Raw genomic sequence first — 19,086 nt, forward strand, 5'->3', positions numbered from 1 at the left:
AGATGCCAAGGTAAGGACCTTAGAAGGTTTCACATTTTTTGCTTGGTTTGCTGTCCCATTTACTCTGGCTGTCTAATAAATTACCTTAAAAGTAAGTGGTGGGGCGTCCCTGGTGGCGCAGTGATTGAGAGTCCGCCTGCCGATGCAGGGGACACGGGTTCGTACCCCAGTCCGGGAGGATCCCACATGCTGCGGAGCAGCTGGGCCCGTGAGCCATGGCCGCTGAGCCTGTGCGTCCAGAGCCTGTGCTCCGCAACGGGAGAGGCCACAACAGTGAGAGGCCCACATACCGCAAAAAAAATAATAAAATTATATAAATTCCTCATTAAATAAAAGTTAGACATGTGTACAGCTTCAATTCTTGACACACATTTTCTGTACTTATGATAAAAGGAGAAATAACTTCTTAGCCATTGCCTTTATTTAAATGTCAACTTGTTCTTTCTGTAAATAACCATCTACGTTGGAAAAATCTGGAAGTTGCCCAGATTTAGGCCAAGGAGGAAAGACAAGTGAGCTCAGATAAACCACGAATCACACTGTGGCTGAGAACTCAGGCTGATATTTATGAGCATTTATAGCAAAGATTCAGTCATTTAAAAATATGTGCTTAAGTGATGAGTAATAAACCTTTCGAGAATTAAAAGGGTTCTTCTTGCTGTCAACTCCATTCCGATTCCTGTTCTCTCCTCCAGAGGAATAAAAAGTCAGATTATCAAGGTCATTTAAAAACACATGCTACAGCTCGGTATGGAAAATGTTGTTTTGTAAATAGAGCTGTTGAAAGACAGGCAAGGCAAGATTACCCAAAAAGGGGAGGTGAACGTATTTTAAAACAAGCTGTTTCTGCCAATTACCCTTCTGATTTGTCTTTTCACTTGTTCATACCTTATCTCTCCCCTACAGGGTGTTTATAGTGGCTTGCAGAGATGTCACAGTAAAATAGGATTAAAAAAAAAGTTGACACCATCACGCTGAAGAAAGCCTGGTATAGGAAAAAAACAGATGTTCCCAGGGATGACTTGGGTATACACGTTTCATGCCATGGGATCCTACACTCTCTGCTGGTGGTACAATACCAACTGGATTCTGAACTACTTGACAGCCAAAACAAAGTGGGCAGTGCCATAGATAACAAGAATCACACAATTGCTAAAACAAAAATAAATCAGCTATCCGGGAGAGGCGGAACTTTTCCTGGAACTTCCCTTCCTACAACTGCCAGGAAGCCCTGCGTGATGTAAGGGACAGTATCCTCATGATCACCCCCGCAGCAGAAACAGTAGGCAGTGTCAGTGTGTCATTGAAACACGTCCTGTGTTTCTGTATGTGTATTCCACGTGAGAAAGGAGTGACACAGAAGTAAAAGTTAAGGAACCTCCAGAAGTGGCCAGAAGGGTGCAGTCCAGGTGTTTAGCTCTCAGATGACCAGAGGCAGTTGAAAGTCGAGGTTAACTTGTGGCTATCAAGTGGACTGCAGATAGTGTAACATTCCTATTATTCCCCATAATAATACCCTTGGCAAAATCTGGACAATAGGGAGACCCATCTGACTGACTCAGGGACTTGTCTATGGAACTTGCATCTGCTCCTCATCTGGACCCTCCCTCTGGGTGTGGAAAACCTTGCATACAGCTTCTGTGACCTGGTTCTCTTTCTTGCACACTGTACTGTCCCAGGGCCCCCCAACACCCTGTGGGGCGAACCCTCATGAACCCGAAGTCCTGTCCCTGTAGTGGTCCTGGTGCTGGCAGATCTTGCATTGCCCTGATCCTCTGTTGACTAGTATTCAAAGACACTTCCCAAAGAATGCTCAGCCTCTATAGCTCTTGATTTGACAAAAAGGTTTGTGCCAAGGTCGAATCTACTTCCTCCACTAGGCTCTAAATTGCTTTGTTATCTTCCTGGCAGTGGAAGTGATAAAAGAAAAGCCTTCTGATTGAGAACTAGAGCAGATATGTTTATGGCAGTGATAAACTGTAGAGGTTTTTTCCTCCTACCACCTTCATCAATTTAAACAAAAATGTTTGCGTGCAAAATCCAGAACAGAAATAATAGTTTGTTTTCAATTTTGGTTTCACTGGTGTTTTATAGATTAGTAGTCGTTAACAAAAGCTCAACACAGGGCCACACTTGGGCATTTTGTTCAGCCCTGCACACTTGCTATTTTTATGGGCCTGATCCTGTGTGTCCCATGTAGGCTCTGAGTGGTGGGGAGAGAATGACCAGATACCACCCATCACCAGGAGGCTCTTGAAGCAACAGGCTCTCTGGGTGCCAGGCACAACGTAGGAGGAACATCTTCCCTAAAGAATCCTGATCCTGGATCCTAAATAGCCCAGACCAGAGAAGCCTCATCAATAGGCATTGCCTTGTCTTTGGGACTTCCAAGAGTTGAAGGGAAGGTCTCAAAGGGGAGCTTTGCCTCCCCTACAGCAGATATTGGGTCTCATCAAAGAACACACGACTGGCTTCTGGCAAATGCAATGGGCTTACGGAGTCCCTCACAAGGACTGTGGGAACCACACTGTTGGTCCCCTCTCAGCCCCTTCCCGAAGCTCTTGGATATGGGGACCTGCCCCTCGTTCTTTGGAAGGGAGGATTGGGGGTGGCCAGGAGGGAGTTGTGCAGATGAGTCTGTACACAATGTTGACTTAAAAAAAAAACATGCACAACGTGAGAGTTGCAAGTTAAATTTTATTTGGGGCAAAATGAGGACTGCAGCCCAGGAGACTGTTTCACATAACTCTGAGAAACTGCTCCCAGAAGGCGAGGGGAGGAACCAGGATATATAGGAGTTTTGCAACAAAGAGCAGGTAATTGGGAACATCAAAAGATTATTGTTAAATAAAGAAAACCAGATACCTCAAGTTAAGGAATTTAGCGCTTTTCTATGTATGGGAAGATGCCAGAGTCTGGGCTTACTGAAATCATTCCTTTGATATGCACCTCAGCTCTCTGGGCCCTGTATTTTCACATCCTGAGTTTCCTCAGGGCTCACTGCAGGGAGTGGCTGCAGTCTGATGGCTGCTAGATGGCAGGTATTCTTTTCAGCCCTGAGTTTCCTCAAGGCTCACCAGCTCTCGCTGGAAGGCTGCAATCATTGGTGACTGTGACATCCTTCGTTTACTGATAAGGCAGGAAATATTCCATTTATAAATATTCCATACCATTTATAAATATTCCATTTATCAACAACTTACCTCAACTCTGTGCATGGATGCATCACTTCAATGTTTCATTGTGGTAACTTCACAAAACCACCAGTTTTCAAGAAAGACCATTATTTGAACACATGAAAATTTTGGTACATTTGCTTTAAAAATCTGTAGTCACAACCTCCAATATATTTAAACAGGTACAACTCTGATTAACTTGCTTAATAAAAAAAGTTGACTTTTGATATACAACCTTATTATTTTTCCATCTTTATTGAGGTACACGTGACAAATTTTAAATGTACATATTTAGGTGTACAACTTGATGTTTTGATATATGTGTACACTATGAAATAATCACATCCATCACCTCACCATTTTCTTTTTTTTTAACTTTCTTTTTTCCCTTTTTTTTTTGTGTGTGTGTGTGGTGAGAACACTTACGATCTATCCTCTTAGCAAATTTCAAGTATACAATGAAGTGTTATTAACTATAGTCACATTGCTATACATTACATCTCCAGAGGTTAATCATTTTGCACAACTGACTCTTTGTAACTTTTGACCAATTTCCCCATTTCCCCTCTTACCAGCCCCTGGAAACCACTATTCTACTCTCTGCCTCTATGAGTTTGACTATTTTAGATTCCACATATAAGTGATATCATGCAGTATTTGTCTTTCTGTATCTGGCTTATTTCACTTAGCCTCCAGGTTCCTCCATGGTTAATGTCCTCGAGGTTTGTACATGTTGTCTCAAATAGCATAATTTCCTTCTTTTTTAAGGCTGAATAATATTCCATTGTGTATATATTGATATATATGTGTGTGTGTGTATATATATATATATATATAATCTGCATACTGTGTATCAAAATGCCCATTGTGAGTATATATACACACATATTCATATACAAAAATATATACATATATACAATGTATATATAATGTGTGTCCATTCATCGGTCAGTGGACACTTTAGATTGCCTCCATATCTTGGCTATTGTGAGTAATGTTGCAATGAACATGGGAGTACAGATGCATCTTCAAGATACTTACTTCATTTTCTTTGGATATATACCTAGAAGTGGGATTGCTGAATCGTAAGATTGTTCTACTTTAATATTTTGAGGAAATCTCATACTGTTTTCCATTATGGCTGTAACTATTTGCATTCCCTTCAACATTACACAAGGGTTCCTTTTTCTCCACATCCTCATCAATATGTGTTATCTTCATACTGTTGTCAGTTTCTCCCTTCAGATCTGTCTTTTTTTTTTTTTTTTTTTTTTTTGCGGTACGCGGGCCTCTCACTGCCGCGGCCTTTCCCGTTGCAGAGCACAGGCACTCCGGACGCACAGGCTCAGCGGCCATGGCTCACAGGCCCAGGCGCTCCGCGGCATGTGGGATCCTCCCGGACCGGGGCACGAACCCATGTGCCCTGCATCGGCAGGCAGACTCTCAACCACTGCACCACGAGGGAAGCCCAGATCTGTCAATATTTGCTTTATATATTTAGGTGCTCTAATGTTCAGTGAGTATATATTTATAATTTTTATATCTTCCTGTGGAATTGACCCTTTTATCATTATATAATAGCCTTTTTTGTCTCTAGAGAGCTTTTGATTTAAAGTCTGCTTTGTCAAAGTGTAGCCCCTTCTCCCTTTTTTTGTTTTTTGTTTGGTTACCATTTGCAGAGAATATTTTTTTCATCTCTTCACTTTCAGCCAGTGTGTGTCCTTAAATGTAAAGTGAGTCTCTTGTACACAGCACATCACTGGATCTTTTTTTCTTTTAGTCCATTCATCCATTCTTTTGATTGGCGTGTGTAATCTATGTTTAAAGTAATTATTAATAGATGAGGACTTACTCTTATCATCTTGTTAGCTGCTTTCTACCTTTTTTGCAGTTGTTTTGCCCCTCTTCTTTTGTTGTCTTCCTTTGTTATTTGTTTTGTTTTGTTCTTCCTAGTGATTTGCTTTGATTCTTTTCTCTGTCTTTTGTGTATCTGCTTATAGGTTTTTTCTTTGTAGTTATTCTGAGGCTTGCATTAAAATATCTTGTAGTTATACCTATATTTTAAGTTGATAACAACTGAACTTCAATCCCATACAAAAACTGTTAAATCTTGGTTTTTCTGGGGAAATGAGGTCTGGGACCTCCTAGTCTACCATCTTGCTGATGTTACCTCTTTGATATGTGACTTTAATTTCCTAAAGTATTTTGACACTTTCTGTCCAATCCTTCCTCTCCCCTGCTGCAAAACACCTCGTGGTAATTTATATTGTGGTCAGTTTGTCTGTTCTTCTCATGTGTTTATTGGTCATGTATATATCCTCTTCTGTGAAACGTCGTCACCTCATGTCTTCTGCTCATTTTCTAATTGGATTGTTTGTCTTTTCATTGTTGAGTTTTGAGAGTTCTTTATGTATTCTAGATACCAGTCCTCTGTCAGATACACAACTGCAAATTTTCTTCTCAATTTGTAGCTTATCTTCATGTCCTCTTAACAGCTTTTTGCAAAAGTTTTTAATTTTGATGAGGTCCAATTTTCAAATTTTCTTTTCATATATTGTATGATTGGTGTCAGAACTAGTAACTCTTTACCTAGATCTAGATTCCAAAGATTTCATCCTATTTTTTCTGAAAGATTTATAACTCTAATATTACATATAAACCTGTGATCTATTTTGGATTAATTTTTGTATAAGGTGTGAGGTTTAGGTCAGTGCCCTTTCTTTCTTTCTTTCTCCCTTCCCCCCAGGGATTTCCAGTTGATCCAGTACCATTTGTTTAAAGGATCCTTACTTTCATTTATTTTTCATCCACAAACGGGAGAGGAGACCAACAGATGGAGAAACAGATTTTTTTTTTTTTTTTTGAGGTACGCGGGCCTCTCACTATTGTGGCCTCTCCCGTTTCAGAGCACAGGCTCCGGACGCGCAGGCTCAGTGGCCATGGCTCACGGGCCTAGCCACTCCATGGCATGTGGGATCCTCCCAGACCGAGGCACGAACCCGTGTCCCCTGCATCAGCAGGCGGACTCTCAACCACTGCGCCACCAGGGAAGCCCTGAGAAACAGATTTTAATGACGTAATTGGATCTAGGCTGTGGCAGGTAAAGGAACACTGGATAAAGATGATAATTAGGTAAGAAGGAAGGATTGACCAGGGAGTAATTAGCTTAGTTACGCGCTGTTAAAAACTAAGGAAAATAGGGAGACATTTGATCTATGTGTTTTCCATTTTTAAGGGGGGAGGAAGGTTGGTGGGAAAGAGAATGCAAAAAGTCGATCTGCATCTTTGTCCCTAGGTGAAGTAGCAAAGTTGAGCTGTCGTGTAATTCTATGGAGGAGGAGGGTGAGGACTAAAACAGGCTAGCATCCAGGTGGGTGTTTCAGGAGATTGTATGCAGCTGATTAGAACCTGGAGAAGACGCTGTTTCCCTCCAGATAGCCTTCAGGACTATAGCGGTGGCAACCCCTCTTGCAGAGCCCCCTGACGTCTCTAGGGCATGACCAAACGTGGTCTCTCCCTGGAGAGGGATGCCAGGGCTGCCCCTAACCCTCTCCTCACTGCATTTGTCCTCTTCAGCTTCCTTGTGATGTTGGAAAGTAACTACTTAAGGACTCAAGAGCCTTCCACAAGAGACAGGAAGGTTTTGTATTCCAAGGCTTGGTTCCCTGCTATGTAACCGGCTCCAAAATTTTCTGTTATTTTTGGAATGAAGAAACCAAACACGGTACGGCTGCTTTGGAAAAGCAAGGTGATTGCTCTTCAGCTTGTTTTCAGAAAATAGACACTCTGGAGGGCTCTTTTCAATAGAGATTTAAAATCCAAGAAGAATGAGGCTGTAAGGAAAAAACTATTTTGAAACAGTTAATTCTGTGTGTGCACTTTGTTAGTGGTTGTAGTGAAATTTGGAGCAGAACATACCCAAACATTTTGGCACTTATATGGAGGTAGCAAACAGTAGGAAGGGTGATATAACTCACTTAAAAGTTTTTGTTAAAAAAAAGAAAAATCTGGGAAGATCCCACATGCCGCGGAGCGGCTGGGCCCGTGAGCCATGGCTGCTGAGCCTGCGCGTCCGGAGCCTGTGCTTTGCAACGGGAGAGGCCACAACAATGAGAGGCCCACATACCGCAAAAAAAAAAAAAAAGAAAAAAAAAAGAAAAAAAAAGAGCCACGTGGCTAACTGATTAGCTCTGGGATTCTTCAAGCAGGAGCCATTAACATAAAAGAGGGGAGGATAGGACTATCTAAGTGGTAATGGCTTATTTTCTGTCTTCATTATACAACAAACTGGGTTGTACCTGTAACATACATTCATGCCGTATGATTCTTTCACAGCTTTTTTTTTTGCAGTACGGGGGCCTCTCACCGTGTGGCCTCTCCCATTGCGGAGCACAGGCTCCAGACTCACAGGCTCAGCGGCCATGGCTCACGGGCCCAGCCGCTCCACGGCATGTGGTATCTTCCCGGACCTGGGCACAAACCCGTGTCCCTTGCATCAGCAGGCGGACTCCCAACCACTGCGCTGCCAGGGAAGCCCTCACAGCTGTTCTTAATGTAATTTCTTCACATTCTCTCCAACACTTGTTATTGCCTGTCTTTTCTATTCTAGCCATTCTGGTAGGTGTGAAGTAGTATCTCATTATGATTTTTGCCCAATGCTGAGCATGTTTTCATGTGCTTATTGGCCATTTGTATATCCTCTTTGGAGTAATGTTTATTCTGATCATTGCCCATTTTAAAATCGAGTTCCTTGTCTTTTTATTATTGAGTTGTAAGAGTTATTATTGAGTTCTTTAGCATACCAGTCAGATGTATAATTTGTGAAAAATTTCTCCCAATCTGCAGATTGTTTTTTCATTTTCTTCATGGTGTCCTTTGAAGCACAAATTTTTAAAATTTTGATGAAGTTCAATTCATCTATTTTTTCTTTTGTTGCTTGTCCTTTCGGTGTCATATCTAAGAAATCACTGCCTAACTCCAGGTCCGGAAAATTTACTCCTGTGTTTTCTTTTAGGGACTTTATGGTTGTAGCTCTTACACTTAGGTTTATGAGGTAATTTTTGTGTATTGTGGAAGTTTAATATTCTGTACACAACAAGCAGCTTAAATACAAGTTTCCTTATTGCAGAATTTCCCAAGGCTCTTCATTTTATTAACAACTTGGTGATATTGACTATGACACAACTCTCCCTCTGTGAGCTGGGGTTCTCCTGCTATATAGCTCTTACCTGAAATTGTCAAGGTCCCTGGGAATATTGAAATGTTTGTGTTGCCAGAGGGAGAAATCTAAATCAAAGTAGCCAGAAAAGGCAATTTTGTTGGAAAGATATCAAGATACCTCATGTAACGGAAGGAAGAGTTGAAGACCCTGAATGCAGGATGCCTGAGGTGCAGCTGGTCCTGAGGAATGGCTGGAACTAGGACTTGAATGTCACTAGGACAATTCTCTCTTTTGCTCTCTCCCTTCCTCTCTACCCTTGCCCCCTCTTCTCGCTCTCACTCTTGCTCTTTCTCTGGGTCTTACTTCCATTTCTCTCTGACCATCATCTCCACTCTCCATGCAGGCTGGGTTCCTCCACGAAGCCCACAAGACTATGGGCAGCTCAAAAGACCCTGGACTCCAAGCTCACACCAGAGACTTTTTCCCCAGTTCCAGTTTGAAAAAATTCTAGGTAAGATCTCTGATTGACCACTTGGGGGTCATGTGCCCCTCTGGACAGTCAGCGCAAGCTTTCTGGTAACACTGAGGGTGGATTTTATTTGTAAAAAAGACTCTTCAGAAGTTTAGTTTGGGTTTAAACAAGTTGTTCTCAATGTATTATAGCTCTTGTTCTTTACAGAACTTTTAATTCTACTTATCATCTTGCAGTTGTTAACAATCACTTTTTAAGTGCTTTAAATATCATTTGGTCTGTTTGAAAACTCAGTTAATGAAACTGCTTTAACATTTCAAACATCCTTTATCAATTTAATATATTTGATTTTCTTTTAAAGTATTTTAATTGCTTGACCAAACAAGGCAATCTTCCTGAAGAGTTAAATAACTCTTAGAAATGCAATAAATTAGCCTTATAAATAAGGGAAACCTAAAATTCTCATAAGTGTTCCAGTTCTGTGCCTGAACTTGGTAGGATTTCAACAAAACATCTTAAGTCTAACTTATTCAATTGAATGTTCTATACTGGAGTTACAAGACTGTCACTCTAATGGAACAAATTCTCTTCAATATTACAAACATATAGGATATCAAATCTATTTAGAGTCTTTCTAAACACCAAAATATTAATACCATGGTTTTGATCCCCTTAAAAGAAATTTTTTTAAATAACTTTATTTATTTTTGGCTGCATTGGGTCTTCGTTGCTGCGCGCGGGCTTTCTCTAGTTGTGGCGAGCGGGAGCTACTCTTTGATGTGGTGCAAGGGCTTCTCATTGTCGTGGCTTCTCTTGTTGCGGAGCATGGGCTCTAGGCATGCGGGCTTCAGTAGTAGTGTCACGTGGGCTTCAGTAGTTGTGGTGCATGGGCTCTAGAGCGCAGGCTCTAGTAGTTGTGGTGCACGGGCTTAGTTGCTCCACGGCATGTGGGATCTATCTGGACCAGAGCTTGAACCCGTGTCCCCTGCATTGGCAGGTGGATTCTTAACCACTGCGCCACGGGGAAGTCCACCCCTTAAATTTTTTAATGCTTAATTTAAATCTTCCCAGAACTAAAACCTGGTACTCACTAAGGAATACTAATAGAATTTCAGAGAGCTCAGAATATTTAATTCTTAATCTTCCAGGGTTAAAAGATGTTCATTCACTAAGGAAATTTCATCTAAGATGCACTTTTTTTTTCTTCCGCATTTTAATGTCTCTGAAATTGGGATGTGTCTTAGAATCAATGGCCCTTAATTGGCAGTAGTCTTTCTCAATGATACTTAAAATAATGGTGTCTTACATTAGGTGAGATATGGTACCATCTCAGTTAACTGGGATTACTTAAGACTAGAAATGAAGGCTGTGTTGAGGCCTGGAGCTGCAGATGTCCAGGGCATTTCTTCTCACCCACACCACTGTCATGTTGAGGTTGCCTTTTTTGGTTTTTGTGATATGACTTCCAAACTTAAAAAAGAAATGTGGCTCATGTAGACCACTAGCTGGTTTCACTTTATCCAAATACTTGAGTCTCTGCCCAGTCATAAAATCCAGGAGTCCCACCCCAGATGATTACTTGATTGGATTTGCACTTATCTGATTTTCGCGTACGAAAATGTCTTTTTTCCATCCAGCCTCAAAACTGATGGGAGCCTATGCTATTTAAGTAGTTTTTAAAATTTAACTTGAAGGATATTTGAATGTGACAGATTCTTTTATTCTTTCATGTTCCAGATATTTAAGGTTACCCTACTTTGTCCAGGTATAAATCATGTATTTGAAATCATAATAATTATTCTTTTTTCAAATATTTGTCATTGCTTAGCTAGAAAGTGGGGAACACGGACATTCTTAATTTTTTCCTAAAGTCAGTGAAACTGTTTTGTATGTTCTTGATGATGATTTGAGATAGATATGTTAAGAAATTATGCCATTTATTTTATTAAGAGATTAAAAAATCACGAATGGATTTTTAAACAAATTTATTGAGGTATTGTTCACATACGCATAATTCACCCATTTAAAATGTGCCATTCAGTGGTTTTTAGTATATTCACAGATATGTGCAACCATCACCACTGTTAGTTTTAGAACATTTTCATCACCTCAGAGAGAAACCTCATACCTTTTAACTTTATCCCCATTCCCTCCCAACTCTGAGCAACCACTAGTCTACTTTCTTTCTTTATAAGTTTGCCTCTTCTGGACATTTTATGTAAATGGAATCATATAATATATGTTAAAAAAACTTTTTATTTATTTAATTTATTTATTTATTGGCTGTGTTGGGTCTTTGTTGCTGTGCACGGGCTTTCTCTAACTGCAGCGAGCGAGGGTTACTCTTCATTGAGGTGTGTGGGCTTCTCATTGCGGTGGCTTCTCTTGTTGTGGAGCACAGGCTCTAGAGCGCAGGCTCAGTAGTTGTGGTGCACGGGCTTAGTTGCTCCGTGGCATGTGGGATCTTCCTGGACCAGGGCTCGAACCCATGTCCCCTGCATTGGCAGGCAGATTCTCAACCACTGCGCCACCAGGGAAGCCCTAATATATGGTTTTCTGTGACTGGCTTCTTTCACTTAGAGAAATAGATGCTGAAGTTGATCAAACATCTTTTCAGGAGATATTAGAGGGATAACTTACTTTTTTATTTGGACATTTCATATGGATTTGTCTGACTTGCAGTCACAGTGATGAGGTCTTTCTATTGAAATGGACCAACCAAGTGTGGTCCTGAGGGGCGGGGCTTGGAGGGTCCCCTCATATCAAGTGCCTGCCCCAGACCCAATCTGCAGATGGAGGTGGAGTCAGGCAAGAACATGGCAGCCCTGACTGGGAGCGCATGGCTGTGGTAAAGCAAGGAACAGCCCCTGGAAATGAGGACAGAGAGAATTGAAGATGGCTTCCTTAATTCAGCTCTTTGTGGGCCCTCTCCCATGTTTTCTGAATCATCAGTAATGCTGTGCACAAAATAGTGCTGTGGCATACTGGGAAAGAGACTGAATTAAAAGTCAGAGGCCTAGGTTTTTCCTTTGACTTTGCAGTTTGACTTGAAGGAAATCAATCTATCTCTCTGAACCTCAAGTTCTTCTTCTATTTAAAGAGTGAACATTTACTACCCAGCATGGTTGTTGGTATATTATGAGATGATGTGACTGAAAGATCTGCACAAACATGAGATGTATGAGTGTCCAGTGTCTGTCTTCTCACTCTTTCTGATTCTTGGTATCCTGCAAGGTTGCTCCATAACCCACTGTTTCCTGGAGCTGTTTCAGTTTTAACTCTGGTTAAGTGCAGCGTCTACGCCTCCAATGTGTGTTGCCATTGGGGGTCTCTGTTTATAAGGCCCATTATCAGTGGCCTCTGCGGTCCTCAGAGGTTTTCCCCAGGCTGCATCCATCCACACTTCCAAGAACACTGAAAACCAGGCACCACTGCCTCCCACCCCACTCCCACTTTAGGTCTCCACTCACCCACTCCATGCCAGCAAAGATGGCTTGGTTGTTAGTTACATCAGTCCCCTCAGAGGTCTGTCATAGCCAAGCTCATCCTTAGTCCTATTCTAAGCTGCAAAGCCTATGAGTTGAAGAGGAGCACAGCTCCTGCTCTCTGGGCTAAGTTCTGAGGCTGACACATAACATAGCCACCACAAGTGGGACACCTGATATGTGGGTGGCAGGTAGCCTGACACCAGGGCTGTGGGGCCCTGGCCTGTCTTTCAGCTTCATTTACACACACACACACACACACACACACACACACACCTTTCTTTGTAGTTTCCCATTGAGATGATTCATAATCAGGATATTCATCTTCAAAGGAGACCAAGGCACCTGGAGAAGAGAGAAATTCTACATGCTTGAATTTAGAATTATATGTCAGAGCTGGAAAGAACCGTGTACATGATCCAGTCTAAATCCCGCCCCATCTCTATCCCATCCCTCATTAATGGAAAAGACTGAAGCTCATTGAGGTGATGTGACTTGTCTAAGATCACACAGCAAGTGAGAGAAAAAGCAAAGATCACATTCATTCATTCATTCATTCAATAAAAGTTTATTGATTCCTATTTACCAGGCACTGCTCTAGGAGATGAGAATATAGGCTTATTCCACACAGAGTCCCTCGTGGAGCTTACATTTGTCATATCTCCATGGATATAATAAACAATGTAATGTCAGATGTTGTTAAGTACCAGGAATAAATCCAGAATATGAAGATAGGGAGTGAAGGAGGAGGGGAAGTGCCACATTTGATAAGAAGGTCAGGGATGGTTTCTCTAAAAAGTGCATAAAATAAGGGAACAAGACATATCTGGGAGAAGAGCATTCCAGATAGAACAGGAAGTGCAAAGGCCCTGATGCAGTAAGGAGGCCAATAAGACCAAGATGTCTAGATTCGCCATCCTGAGCTCCTTCATCAAACCACACTGCCACTGAGTCCTCAGGGGTGTCCCAAGGAACTTCATGCCACATAATGTGTCCAGGTTTGAGGATGACTATATAAACCCAGAGTCACCATGCTGCCCGGGTTGGAACAGAACTTGTGCCCCCATGTGTACAACATTGACCCAGTACCTCAGTGTAACATAATAGAAATAGCTCTGAGCTGGGGATCAGGAGACCTGTTCTATTGAGTGAGTCATCTAGGTCAAGCCCTCTTGGAAGATCAGGTTGTTGCTTTAAAAATTTTAATTAAAATTTAATGTTTAGTGTTAAAATGAGTGAGTACCCAATTTTCATGTATCCTGACCTTTTTTCATTGTGGTTGTTATAACTAAGTACAGAGATATACACGAATCTTAAATGCACAGCTTTATGAATTTTTATGTATGTATATATCTGAGACTATCACCCATATCAAGATGTAGAGCATTCCAGTGTCTCTGAAGCTTCCTTTATTATGTGTCTTCCCCCATTCCCATCCACCCCCAATACACCACCCTCCCCTCTGGCAAAGGTCACCATCTGACCTCTATCAGCATATATTAAGCTTGTCTGCTCTTAAACTTCATGTGGAAGGACTCATACAGGATGCACCACTTTTTTTTTTTATGGGCCTCGGCGTGTGGCTTGCGGGATCCTAGTTCCCCACCCAGGAATCGAACCTGAGCCCCCCTGCAGTGAAAGTGTGGAGTCCCAAGCACTGGACCTCCAGGGAATTCTCAGGATGCACTTTTTTTGTGCCTGTCTTCTTTCACTCAGCATTGTGTTTTTGAGATTTATTCATGTTATTGAGAGTAGCAGTAGCTATTTTTTTCATTGCAGTGTAGTGTTCCATTAGATGAGTGTAACATTTTGTTTCTGCAGTGTCCTGTTAATGGCCATTTGGATTGTTTCCAGCTTGGGGCTCTTATGAAAAAACTGCCATGAACATGCTTGTGCACATCTTTTGTTTGGACAATAAGCACTCATTTCTCTTTTACTTAGTGTTTATACTTAGAAGTTGAATTGTCTGAGCTTTTTTTTAAAGTTCAAGTATTTCTCAGAAAATCATATGACAGTAGCTATTTTTAGTATCTGTTAACCCTAGATCCTGGAGTCATTATGCTTTTAATGACTTTATTTTATTAATTATGAACATACCTGTGTACATTTGGAAAAATATCCATATGAAACTATTTATTCAGTCTTCAGATAAGGCATGGTGTCCAAGTGGTTCTTGAGCTACAGGTGGGGAATCATGGCCTTAGAGAATGACTAAAGTATCCTTGAGACATAATCCTCTATGATTCTAAAAGGCAGTGTTCCTAAAGGTACACATATATTTTGATTCTCAATAGAGCTTTCTCGTCTTGAGCTGTATGCTGGTGCTTAGAAATGGGGCTCCAGGACTTTCTTGGTGGCGCAGTGGTTAAGAATCCGCCTGCCAATGCAGGGGACACAGGTTCAAGCCCTGGTCCGGGAAGATCCCACCTACCGTGGAGCAAATAAGCCCTTGCGCCACAACTACTGAGGCTGTGCTATAGAGCCTGTGGGCCACAACTACTGAAGCCTGGGCACCTAGAGCCCGTGCTCCGCAACAAGAGAAGCCACCGCAATGAGAAGCCCGTGCACTGCAACGAAGAGTAGCGCCTGCTTGCCTCAGCTAGAGAAATCCCGTGTGCAGCAACGAAGACCCAACACGGCCAAAAATTAAAATTAAAAAAAAGAAAAGAAATGGGGCTCCATGCTGAAATTGTGTGGCTGTTTGACTCACAACATTATTCTAGCATTGAGTGATGAATATATGTGGTTATCAAGTATCTTCTTTTCCTTTCATCAGGGACCCACTGTCCCCCAAATTAGAGTCTAGAGTGCCATGGAAAGGTCCAGCGAATACAGTATGCTAGTTTATTCTTGGGGATCAGCAGGGAGTAGGGGCCCCTAAGACATCCTGTGACCAGGGAGATGGCTTGTCAAGGGGTGATGTGAAGGTTTTGCTGCAGGAAAGACGGACGGCAAACCAAAATGACAACCAGATGGGTTGTGGCGAGGTTTCGTATGGCAGTATGGGAGCTACTTGTTCTGTCTGCCTAGCGCAGTCCCTCCTCTCTCCATTCCTAGCACAGACCCTACTTCCTAAACTAAAGTAGGAATGTGACCCAAGATGGCCAGTTATGGTGCTCTATTTTCCTGGCCTCAGGGATTGCTCAAAGAATGGGCAGAGAAGCTGGGCTGCACCAATCATGATCCTTCTAAGGACTCTCCTCGCTAGAGAGATGGGAGGACTTTTCTTTTCTTGGATGTAAGCTGGAAAGATGAGATGCCAGAGTTCCTGTAGCCATGTCTGCTGTCATGGACACAAGCCTGGTAGAATGACAAGAGGTAGAGAGATGGTCCTGGCAGGTTGCATCCCTGTTTCTTGTCTCTGATGGCCACAATACACCCCCTTTCTTTTTTTTTTTTAAATAAATTAAATTAATTAATTAATTGGCTGTCTTAGGTCTTTGTTGCTGCACGCAGGCTTTGTCTAGTTGGGGCAAGCAGGGGCCACTCTTCGTTGTGGTGCACAGGCTTCTCATTGCAGTGGTTTCTCTTGTTGTGGAGCACCGGCTCCAGGCACGTGGGCTTCAGTAGTTGTGGTACATGGGCTCAGTAGTTGTGGCTCACAGGCTCTACAATGCAGGTTCAGTAGTTGTGACACATGGGCTTAGTTGCTCTGCGGCATGTGGGATCTTCCCGCACCAGGGCTCGAACCCATGTCCCCTGCATTGGCAGGCGGATTCTTAACCACTGCGCCACCAGGGAAGTCCCTACATCCCCTTTCTAGTCAAACTGGTATGGATTAGCCTGTTGAGCTTTGGTGGAAAGAATCTGAACAAATACACAGCCAACTCCTTCATAGCCAAACCTGCTACTTGGTAGATGGTGTGGGTGGACTTAGTCTTGAGAGCTGTCAAGAAGGGCACACATGGCTGGCTCTTCATTTGGTAAAATCACTGCCAGTGCTGAGCAGAAACTGAAGTCCTCCCGTGTTTCCAGAATGATCCTGTCTTGACCATGCCACAAAAATATGAGCTACCTTTCTGGAGTGTCTCCCACATGCAGAGTCTAGACAGGAATCTAGACAAGATGTCAGGCAATCACAATATGGTGTGGCAAAGACCATGCTGGGAAGTAGAGAGTGAAAGAAAGCACCAAGCAGGCTCACCTTACCTGGCCTCTGGGGGCCCTCGTGGGTGTGTCGAGGACAACTTTCTGGAGCAAAGGAGCTCCATTCTGTAACTAGGGGTGAGTAGGAGTGTCCTGGGAACATGTTAGGTAGTTTGGGCAGCAAGGAGGTAAGCATGCAACAGTATTTTTGGCAGAGGGAACAGCACTTTTTTTTTTTTTTTTTTGCGGTACGTGGGCCTGTCACTGCTGTGGCCTCTCCCGTTGCGGACCACAGGCTCCGGACGCGCAGGCTCAGCGGCCATGGCTCACGGGCCCAGCCGCTCCGCGGCATGTGGGATCCTCCCAGACCGGGGCACAAACCGGTGTCCCCTGCATCGGCAGGCGGACTCTCAACCACTGCGCCACCAGGGAAGCCCAGGAACAGCACTTTTAAAAGCCCCAAAGTAAAAATGAGCCTGGGATAAGAGACGGATGTATGTCTAGATACCAATTTATAAAATCAGAGCAACGTGTGCAAGCAAGCATGTGAAAGGCTTTCAAATGCACAGAAGTCACATCTCCTATCAAGGGCAGCCTGTTTCTCAAACCAGAAGAGGTGGGAGAGTGACTTAGTAGCATACCATTTCATGGAGAGCAACTTTATTTTCATGCTATGGACTGTTGAGAGACAAACAGTGACTATGAGCACAAGAGGCCCAAAGATGAATAGTTTTCCTTTCGTTTCTTCCTCTTCTGTTTTGGCTCAATTCAGCCAAGGAGCTACCTCATAGAGATGTGAGTATTCCAAATAACGCATGCAAAGCCTGGTCATAGCGGACTGCCAAGACCAGTAGCTAGTGTTATGAGGAGGTTCAGAGAAAGCACGAGGTTGCTCCTTTTCCTGCATCTTAAGCTCCACGTTCCTCATTCTCAGTTCCTGTCCCAGGTACATCCTCTCACAGGATGACTGACGGCAGTTGTGCCCTCTCCATGCGGGGGAGACCCCCCCCCTTTCTCCCTGGATGGCCAAGTGGTCTTCAGTAGGTCAATGGCTAATGCATTTTAAATCCAGTGAATCTGTACATTTCCCATAGGTAGTCAGTCTTGAAAAACCCAACATGTGGGGACATCCACAGCTCCGTCTACATGGGCCGTACGAAGCCCAGGCCAAATCCCTCTCGTCCTCTCTCCTTTGGTTTGATGGGCAGGAACGCCCATCCTCTGACTCTCTTTGGGGGCCCAAGGTTTTGTCTTCTGTGAATAGTTGCTAGAAAGAAGAAAACATGCACATACACACGCACACAGATGGAAAGGTATATTGGTCTCTGAGACATAGCTTTTGAGGGCATCTCCAACCTCTGGGGAACTTTTACTAAATAGATGTGCTTGGGCCTCACCCCAACACACACCTCATAAATCAGCATCTCAGCAACTGGGGGCTTAGAAATTACATATATGTAATTAATTATTTCTTTTTTGTTTTTATTGAAGTACAATTGACTCATAATATTAGTTTCAAGTGTACAACATAGTGATTCAATATTTTTATACATTACAAAATGATCACCATGATAAGTCTAGTTATCATCTGTCACCATACAAAGTTATCACAATATTACTGACTATTGCCTGTGCTGTACATTAGAGTCCCTGTGATTTATTTATTTTATAATTGGAAGTGTGTACCTCTTTTTTTTTTTTTGCCACACTGTGTGGCATGTGGGATCTTATTTCCTTGACTAGGGATCGAACCCATCCCCCTGGCATTGGGAACATGGAGTCTTAACCACTGGATCGCCAGGGAAGTCCCAGGAAGTATGTACCTCTTAATCTCCTCATCTATACAGAGGTGGTTCCAGAGGGGAAGGAGGGACGTGGGATGAGTGGAATAGGTGAGGGAGAAGTTGGATATATTTTTAAAGCTCCCCTGGTGAGTCTGACAATCACCCCAGACCAAGAGCCCCTTAGTGGAGGATATGAACTCTGCTCACATCTGGCAAACACAGCCTACCTTGTTATCCTACAGCATTTTCCTAAACATCTTTGTTCCTAAAAGTTCTAGGCTTCACATTTGCATAACTAAAAGTCTTGTTCAAGAGATTTCTTTAAAACAAAGGAATGGTCTCCACTCAAAGATGAATTAATTACAGCTTTGACTTATACAGAAACTTGAACCTGCAGGAAGCTCTGGTATTACAAGGTTTCACACACACACACAAATACACAAGTTCTCTCACACACACACTTATAAAACACACTTTATTACATATATTTGTGCAGCTTATCTCCCTTAGAAAGTTATAAGCCATAAGTAATTTTTACGGCAGTTGACTTGAATTGTATTTTGTGAGATTTGCATTATAAGAAGCTCTTCAGTATTTAATTTCAACAATGTGAAAAGTATGGCTGCAGCCCTTCTGTTTAACAGATAAGTCTGTCTTGGGGCCGGTGGCGTTAGAAATCCTTAACAACCAGTCTGAACCATTATTTCAGAAAAATGGGGTGCCTGGTTTGCCCAGCTCTGCTCAGGGTTACTTTCTTTTCTTCCATTCTCTCTCTCTCAATTAAAAAAAAAAAAAAATCCATAGCTCTTTCCTTGCGAAGGGAATTGTTATTATGGAAGTTGCCATTCCATTTCCTGGACACAATCCTTGTACAAAATTGTACCTCGTGGAAAAACAGGAGACCATGGAACTGGAGGCCTTA

This window comes from Mesoplodon densirostris, chromosome 6 (assembly GCF_025265405.1).
Source record: "Mesoplodon densirostris isolate mMesDen1 chromosome 6, mMesDen1 primary haplotype, whole genome shotgun sequence".
Taxonomy (NCBI): domain Eukaryota; kingdom Metazoa; phylum Chordata; class Mammalia; order Artiodactyla; family Ziphiidae; genus Mesoplodon; species Mesoplodon densirostris.